Source organism: Anomaloglossus baeobatrachus, unplaced genomic scaffold (genome assembly GCF_048569485.1).
Source record: "Anomaloglossus baeobatrachus isolate aAnoBae1 unplaced genomic scaffold, aAnoBae1.hap1 Scaffold_201, whole genome shotgun sequence".
In the NCBI taxonomy this organism is placed as follows: Eukaryota; Metazoa; Chordata; class Amphibia; order Anura; family Aromobatidae; genus Anomaloglossus; species Anomaloglossus baeobatrachus.
The window spans coordinates 437,949-445,937 of record NW_027441971.1 but is presented as its reverse complement, the minus strand read 5'-3'; the positions used below and the strand labels follow the sequence as shown (position 1 = coordinate 445,937).

Below are 7,989 nucleotides of genomic sequence, written 5' to 3'. Positions count from 1 at the left end.
GATCATCATTACTCAAAGAAAACCCCAAAAACCAATGCATGATAGGAATAAACAGGTAACTTTCTTTGGAGTGGAAGCGGAGAGATCGCACCAGATGCCAATTCTAGATGTTATCACACCTGTGGTCACTGCAGCAGCAGGTGAATCCACTTTGTCCAAAAGGGATCTATTCCATTCAATTGCAAATGATCTAGATAAGACAGAGAACTGCAGCACGGGGACATAGCCGAGTTGGTCAGGTTGAGTGGTGATGAGTTTGCTATTTGGATGAATAAAGAAAGTCAAAAGTGTGAAAGATAAAAAACAAAAGGAGGAAGTGTGAAAAGTGAATGGGCCAAATTGAGGTGCATATGAAGACGTATGCTTTCTTCCAATTCATTAAATCGGGCTAATATGAATCAGGTGAATTGAGTTCTGCTTTTGGAAACTGGGTTAAGAAGGGGTGCACCGTTCCTGGAGGTACTGCAATACCAGGTCAATGCGTGGAGTGGACAGAGCAAGCTCTTTTTCCATCTCCCTGTTCTAAAAATCCATTTAATATATGGTCCCCAGATAGGGGACGTATCAGATATTAAACTGATAAGAACAGATACTACACTTGATCTTAGCCAAAAGGCCGAGAAGCGATAACCAGAATTGGTTTGGGCCTCGAGTGGCACCCTGGCCTATGCCGGACACATCTTAGGGAGAGAGAGCGAGAGGGAGACAAACCCACGCCTACACAAGACATTTTGTCACCCAAGCCAACCCTTGAAAAGGCTGCTTTGCAGAGCCAAAACAAGAAGAATGGTGCGTTTTGCAGCCGCCGCCCACTGCAATGAATCTGAATAACTCCTCCTTTAGGGCGCAAGCAACTCCCCTCCCCCTTGCAGTCTTTCCAATTCACGATACAAAAAGACGGACAGGACAGGTTGCCTGACTTTCCGTCACTGCCACCCTTTGCCATCCTTACCCGTAGAAAGCCCTTTCATCATCCCCAAACCCTAATCTTTTCCCTTTCCTTCCCAGCCCCCAAACCCTGCCCTCTGTACCTTTCTCACCACCCGCTTCCCTTCTCCTGTCATCCCCCTACCACCCGGGAAAAAAAGAGATTGCCCCCTCCTTCCACTAGCCCACCCTCCCACCCAAAGAACAACTTCTTCTGCGCAGCTTGTTTTCTAGGCAGCAGCGCTATTGTGATGTCATCGGGGGGCATTGTGACAAGCCGCCAGTGTTCCGTCTCTTCATGTTGTGCACAGTTCAAACGGAAAATACATCAACAGGCAGACTACAGAAAAGCTTACTATCAAAGGTTAGAGGGGGGCTTTCTCAGAGGGCTTTTTACAGTTTTTCTATTCCCAATTAGCCGTTTAAGTGTACTTATTGAAAGTAGTAATTCTTTCATAGGCCGCCCTTTCTTAGTATTTGACGTTCCTTATATTGCGGTATGAGGCTTCGCAGTAGGTTGCAAACATTCATCACCCATGACTGTCCCCAATTGAGCTCAGAAGCTCAATGTCTATCATGACCTCTCTTTTAGAATGTCCAAGAGCAAGCAAACTATTCCTCCAGGAGAGGGCGCCAACAGACTACTAAAGAGATCATCATTACTCAAAGAAAACCCCAAAAACCAATGCATGATAGGAATAAACAGGTAACTTTCTTTGGAGTGGAAGCGGAGAGATCGCACCAGATGCCAATTCTAGATGTTATCACACCTGTGGTCACTGCAGCAGCAGGTGAATCCACTTTGTCCAAAAGGGATCTATTCCATTCAATTGCAAATGATCTAGATAAGACAGAGAACTGCAGCACGGGGACATAGCCGAGTTGGTCAGGTTGAGTGGTGATGAGTTTGCTATTTGGATGAATAAAGAAAGTCAAAAGTGTGAAAGATAAAAAACAAAAGGAGGAAGTGTGAAAAGTGAATGGGCCAAATTGAGGTGCATATGAAGACGTATGCTTTCTTCCAATTCATTAAATCGGGCTAATATGAATCAGGTGAATTGAGTTCTGCTTTTGGAAACTGGGTTAAGAAGGGGTGCACCGTTCCTGGAGGTACTGCAATACCAGGTCAATGCGTGGAGTGGACAGAGCAAGCTCTTTTTCCATCTCCCTGTTCTAAAAATCCATTTAATATATGGTCCCCAGATAGGGGACGTATCAGATATTAAACTGATAAGAACAGATACTACACTTGATCTTAGCCAAAAGGCCGAGAAGCGATAACCAGAATTGGTTTGGGCCTCGAGTGGCACCCTGGCCTATGCCGGACACATCTTAGGGAGAGAGAGCGAGAGGGAGACAAACCCACGCCTACACAAGACATTTTGTCACCCAAGCCAACCCTTGAAAAGGCTGCTTTGCAGAGCCAAAACAAGAAGAATGGTGCGTTTTGCAGCCGCCGCCCACTGCAATGAATCTGAATAACTCCTCCTTTAGGGCGCAAGCAACTCCCCTCCCCCTTGCAGTCTTTCCAATTCACGATACAAAAAGACGGACAGGACAGGTTGCCTGACTTTCCGTCACTGCCACCCTTTGCCATCCTTACCCGTAGAAAGCCCTTTCATCATCCCCAAACCCTAATCTTTTCCCTTTCCTTCCCAGCCCCCAAACCCTGCCCTCTGTACCTTTCTCACCACCCGCTTCCCTTCTCCTGTCATCCCCCTACCACCCGGGAAAAAAAGAGATTGCCCCCTCCTTCCACTAGCCCACCCTCCCACCCAAAGAACAACTTCTTCTGCGCAGCTTGTTTTCTAGGCAGCAGCGCTATTGTGATGTCATCGGGGGGCATTGTGACAAGCCGCCAGTGTTCCGTCTCTTCATGTTGTGCACAGTTCAAACGGAAAATACATCAACAGGCAGACTACAGAAAAGCTTACTATCAAAGGTTAGAGGGGGGCTTTCTCAGAGGGCTTTTTACAGTTTTTCTATTCCCAATTAGCCGTTTAAGTGTACTTATTGAAAGTAGTAATTCTTTCATAGGCCGCCCTTTCTTAGTATTTGACGTTCCTTATATTGCGGTATGAGGCTTCGCAGTAGGTTGCAAACATTCATCACCCATGACTGTCCCCAATTGAGCTCAGAAGCTCAATGTCTATCATGACCTCTCTTTTAGAATGTCCAAGAGCAAGCAAACTATTCCTCCAGGAGAGGGCGCCAACAGACTACTAAAGAGATCATCATTACTCAAAGAAAACCCCAAAAACCAATGCATGATAGGAATAAACAGGTAACTTTCTTTGGAGTGGAAGCGGAGAGATCGCACCAGATGCCAATTCTAGATGTTATCACACCTGTGGTCACTGCAGCAGCAGGTGAATCCACTTTGTCCAAAAGGGATCTATTCCATTCAATTGCAAATGATCTAGATAAGACAGAGAACTGCAGCACGGGGACATAGCCGAGTTGGTCAGGTTGAGTGGTGATGAGTTTGCTATTTGGATGAATAAAGAAAGTCAAAAGTGTGAAAGATAAAAAACAAAAGGAGGAAGTGTGAAAAGTGAATGGGCCAAATTGAGGTGCATATGAAGACGTATGCTTTCTTCCAATTCATTAAATCGGGCTAATATGAATCAGGTGAATTGAGTTCTGCTTTTGGAAACTGGGTTAAGAAGGGGTGCACCGTTCCTGGAGGTACTGCAATACCAGGTCAATGCGTGGAGTGGACAGAGCAAGCTCTTTTTCCATCTCCCTGTTCTAAAAATCCATTTAATATATGGTCCCCAGATAGGGGACGTATCAGATATTAAACTGATAAGAACAGATACTACACTTGATCTTAGCCAAAAGGCCGAGAAGCGATAACCAGAATTGGTTTGGGCCTCGAGTGGCACCCTGGCCTATGCCGGACACATCTTAGGGAGAGAGAGCGAGAGGGAGACAAACCCACGCCTACACAAGACATTTTGTCACCCAAGCCAACCCTTGAAAAGGCTGCTTTGCAGAGCCAAAACAAGAAGAATGGTGCGTTTTGCAGCCGCCGCCCACTGCAATGAATCTGAATAACTCCTCCTTTAGGGCGCAAGCAACTCCCCTCCCCCTTGCAGTCTTTCCAATTCACGATACAAAAAGACGGACAGGACAGGTTGCCTGACTTTCCGTCACTGCCACCCTTTGCCATCCTTACCCGTAGAAAGCCCTTTCATCATCCCCAAACCCTAATCTTTTCCCTTTCCTTCCCAGCCCCCAAACCCTGCCCTCTGTACCTTTCTCACCACCCGCTTCCCTTCTCCTGTCATCCCCCTACCACCCGGGAAAAAAAGAGATTGCCCCCTCCTTCCACTAGCCCACCCTCCCACCCAAAGAACAACTTCTTCTGCGCAGCTTGTTTTCTAGGCAGCAGCGCTATTGTGATGTCATCGGGGGGCATTGTGACAAGCCGCCAGTGTTCCGTCTCTTCATGTTGTGCACAGTTCAAACGGAAAATACATCAACAGGCAGACTACAGAAAAGCTTACTATCAAAGGTTAGAGGGGGGCTTTCTCAGAGGGCTTTTTACAGTTTTTCTATTCCCAATTAGCCGTTTAAGTGTACTTATTGAAAGTAGTAATTCTTTCATAGGCCGCCCTTTCTTAGTATTTGACGTTCCTTATATTGCGGTATGAGGCTTCGCAGTAGGTTGCAAACATTCATCACCCATGACTGTCCCCAATTGAGCTCAGAAGCTCAATGTCTATCATGACCTCTCTTTTAGAATGTCCAAGAGCAAGCAAACTATTCCTCCAGGAGAGGGCGCCAACAGACTACTAAAGAGATCATCATTACTCAAAGAAAACCCCAAAAACCAATGCATGATAGGAATAAACAGGTAACTTTCTTTGGAGTGGAAGCGGAGAGATCGCACCAGATGCCAATTCTAGATGTTATCACACCTGTGGTCACTGCAGCAGCAGGTGAATCCACTTTGTCCAAAAGGGATCTATTCCATTCAATTGCAAATGATCTAGATAAGACAGAGAACTGCAGCACGGGGACATAGCCGAGTTGGTCAGGTTGAGTGGTGATGAGTTTGCTATTTGGATGAATAAAGAAAGTCAAAAGTGTGAAAGATAAAAAACAAAAGGAGGAAGTGTGAAAAGTGAATGGGCCAAATTGAGGTGCATATGAAGACGTATGCTTTCTTCCAATTCATTAAATCGGGCTAATATGAATCAGGTGAATTGAGTTCTGCTTTTGGAAACTGGGTTAAGAAGGGGTGCACCGTTCCTGGAGGTACTGCAATACCAGGTCAATGCGTGGAGTGGACAGAGCAAGCTCTTTTTCCATCTCCCTGTTCTAAAAATCCATTTAATATATGGTCCCCAGATAGGGGACGTATCAGATATTAAACTGATAAGAACAGATACTACACTTGATCTTAGCCAAAAGGCCGAGAAGCGATAACCAGAATTGGTTTGGGCCTCGAGTGGCACCCTGGCCTATGCCGGACACATCTTAGGGAGAGAGAGCGAGAGGGAGACAAACCCACGCCTACACAAGACATTTTGTCACCCAAGCCAACCCTTGAAAAGGCTGCTTTGCAGAGCCAAAACAAGAAGAATGGTGCGTTTTGCAGCCGCCGCCCACTGCAATGAATCTGAATAACTCCTCCTTTAGGGCGCAAGCAACTCCCCTCCCCCTTGCAGTCTTTCCAATTCACGATACAAAAAGACGGACAGGACAGGTTGCCTGACTTTCCGTCACTGCCACCCTTTGCCATCCTTACCCGTAGAAAGCCCTTTCATCATCCCCAAACCCTAATCTTTTCCCTTTCCTTCCCAGCCCCCAAACCCTGCCCTCTGTACCTTTCTCACCACCCGCTTCCCTTCTCCTGTCATCCCCCTACCACCCGGGAAAAAAAGAGATTGCCCCCTCCTTCCACTAGCCCACCCTCCCACCCAAAGAACAACTTCTTCTGCGCAGCTTGTTTTCTAGGCAGCAGCGCTATTGTGATGTCATCGGGGGGCATTGTGACAAGCCGCCAGTGTTCCGTCTCTTCATGTTGTGCACAGTTCAAACGGAAAATACATCAACAGGCAGACTACAGAAAAGCTTACTATCAAAGGTTAGAGGGGGGCTTTCTCAGAGGGCTTTTTACAGTTTTTCTATTCCCAATTAGCCGTTTAAGTGTACTTATTGAAAGTAGTAATTCTTTCATAGGCCGCCCTTTCTTAGTATTTGACGTTCCTTATATTGCGGTATGAGGCTTCGCAGTAGGTTGCAAACATTCATCACCCATGACTGTCCCCAATTGAGCTCAGAAGCTCAATGTCTATCATGACCTCTCTTTTAGAATGTCCAAGAGCAAGCAAACTATTCCTCCAGGAGAGGGCGCCAACAGACTACTAAAGAGATCATCATTACTCAAAGAAAACCCCAAAAACCAATGCATGATAGGAATAAACAGGTAACTTTCTTTGGAGTGGAAGCGGAGAGATCGCACCAGATGCCAATTCTAGATGTTATCACACCTGTGGTCACTGCAGCAGCAGGTGAATCCACTTTGTCCAAAAGGGATCTATTCCATTCAATTGCAAATGATCTAGATAAGACAGAGAACTGCAGCACGGGGACATAGCCGAGTTGGTCAGGTTGAGTGGTGATGAGTTTGCTATTTGGATGAATAAAGAAAGTCAAAAGTGTGAAAGATAAAAAACAAAAGGAGGAAGTGTGAAAAGTGAATGGGCCAAATTGAGGTGCATATGAAGACGTATGCTTTCTTCCAATTCATTAAATCGGGCTAATATGAATCAGGTGAATTGAGTTCTGCTTTTGGAAACTGGGTTAAGAAGGGGTGCACCGTTCCTGGAGGTACTGCAATACCAGGTCAATGCGTGGAGTGGACAGAGCAAGCTCTTTTTCCATCTCCCTGTTCTAAAAATCCATTTAATATATGGTCCCCAGATAGGGGACGTATCAGATATTAAACTGATAAGAACAGATACTACACTTGATCTTAGCCAAAAGGCCGAGAAGCGATAACCAGAATTGGTTTGGGCCTCGAGTGGCACCCTGGCCTATGCCGGACACATCTTAGGGAGAGAGAGCGAGAGGGAGACAAACCCACGCCTACACAAGACATTTTGTCACCCAAGCCAACCCTTGAAAAGGCTGCTTTGCAGAGCCAAAACAAGAAGAATGGTGCGTTTTGCAGCCGCCGCCCACTGCAATGAATCTGAATAACTCCTCCTTTAGGGCGCAAGCAACTCCCCTCCCCCTTGCAGTCTTTCCAATTCACGATACAAAAAGACGGACAGGACAGGTTGCCTGACTTTCCGTCACTGCCACCCTTTGCCATCCTTACCCGTAGAAAGCCCTTTCATCATCCCCAAACCCTAATCTTTTCCCTTTCCTTCCCAGCCCCCAAACCCTGCCCTCTGTACCTTTCTCACCACCCGCTTCCCTTCTCCTGTCATCCCCCTACCACCCGGGAAAAAAAGAGATTGCCCCCTCCTTCCACTAGCCCACCCTCCCACCCAAAGAACAACTTCTTCTGCGCAGCTTGTTTTCTAGGCAGCAGCGCTATTGTGATGTCATCGGGGGGCATTGTGACAAGCCGCCAGTGTTCCGTCTCTTCATGTTGTGCACAGTTCAAACGGAAAATACATCAACAGGCAGACTACAGAAAAGCTTACTATCAAAGGTTAGAGGGGGGCTTTCTCAGAGGGCTTTTTACAGTTTTTCTATTCCCAATTAGCCGTTTAAGTGTACTTATTGAAAGTAGTAATTCTTTCATAGGCCGCCCTTTCTTAGTATTTGACGTTCCTTATATTGCGGTATGAGGCTTCGCAGTAGGTTGCAAACATTCATCACCCATGACTGTCCCCAATTGAGCTCAGAAGCTCAATGTCTATCATGACCTCTCTTTTAGAATGTCCAAGAGCAAGCAAACTATTCCTCCAGGAGAGGGCGCCAACAGACTACTAAAGAGATCATCATTACTCAAAGAAAACCCCAAAAACCAATGCATGATAGGAATAAACAGGTAACTTTCTTTGGAGTGGAAGCGGAGAGATCGCACCAGATGCC

The 7,989-nt window shown here is 46.3% G+C and overlaps 5 non-coding genes across 5 annotated transcripts; all 5 read right to left on the bottom strand.

Annotated features, from left to right (window-relative positions):
• Positions 1 to 437: 437 nt before the first annotated feature.
• LOC142260828 (U2 spliceosomal RNA) lies at positions 438 to 628 on the bottom strand. Its single transcript, XR_012728699.1, has one exon. It is a non-coding gene; the product is annotated as a U2 spliceosomal RNA (small nuclear RNA).
• A 1,387-nt stretch (positions 629 to 2,015) lies between these two features.
• LOC142260827 (U2 spliceosomal RNA) lies at positions 2,016 to 2,206 on the bottom strand. The gene has a single exon (XR_012728698.1). It is a non-coding gene; the product is annotated as a U2 spliceosomal RNA (small nuclear RNA).
• Positions 2,207 to 3,593: 1,387 nt separating this feature from the next.
• LOC142260826 (U2 spliceosomal RNA) lies at positions 3,594 to 3,784 on the bottom strand. Its single transcript, XR_012728697.1, has one exon. It is a non-coding gene; the product is annotated as a U2 spliceosomal RNA (small nuclear RNA).
• Positions 3,785 to 5,171: 1,387 nt separating this feature from the next.
• On the bottom strand, positions 5,172 to 5,362 carry LOC142260825 (U2 spliceosomal RNA). The gene has a single exon (XR_012728696.1). It is a non-coding gene; the product is annotated as a U2 spliceosomal RNA (small nuclear RNA).
• A 1,387-nt stretch (positions 5,363 to 6,749) lies between these two features.
• Positions 6,750 to 6,940, bottom strand: LOC142261038 (U2 spliceosomal RNA). Its single transcript, XR_012728839.1, has one exon. It is a non-coding gene; the product is annotated as a U2 spliceosomal RNA (small nuclear RNA).
• Positions 6,941 to 7,989: the final 1,049 nt, after the last annotated feature.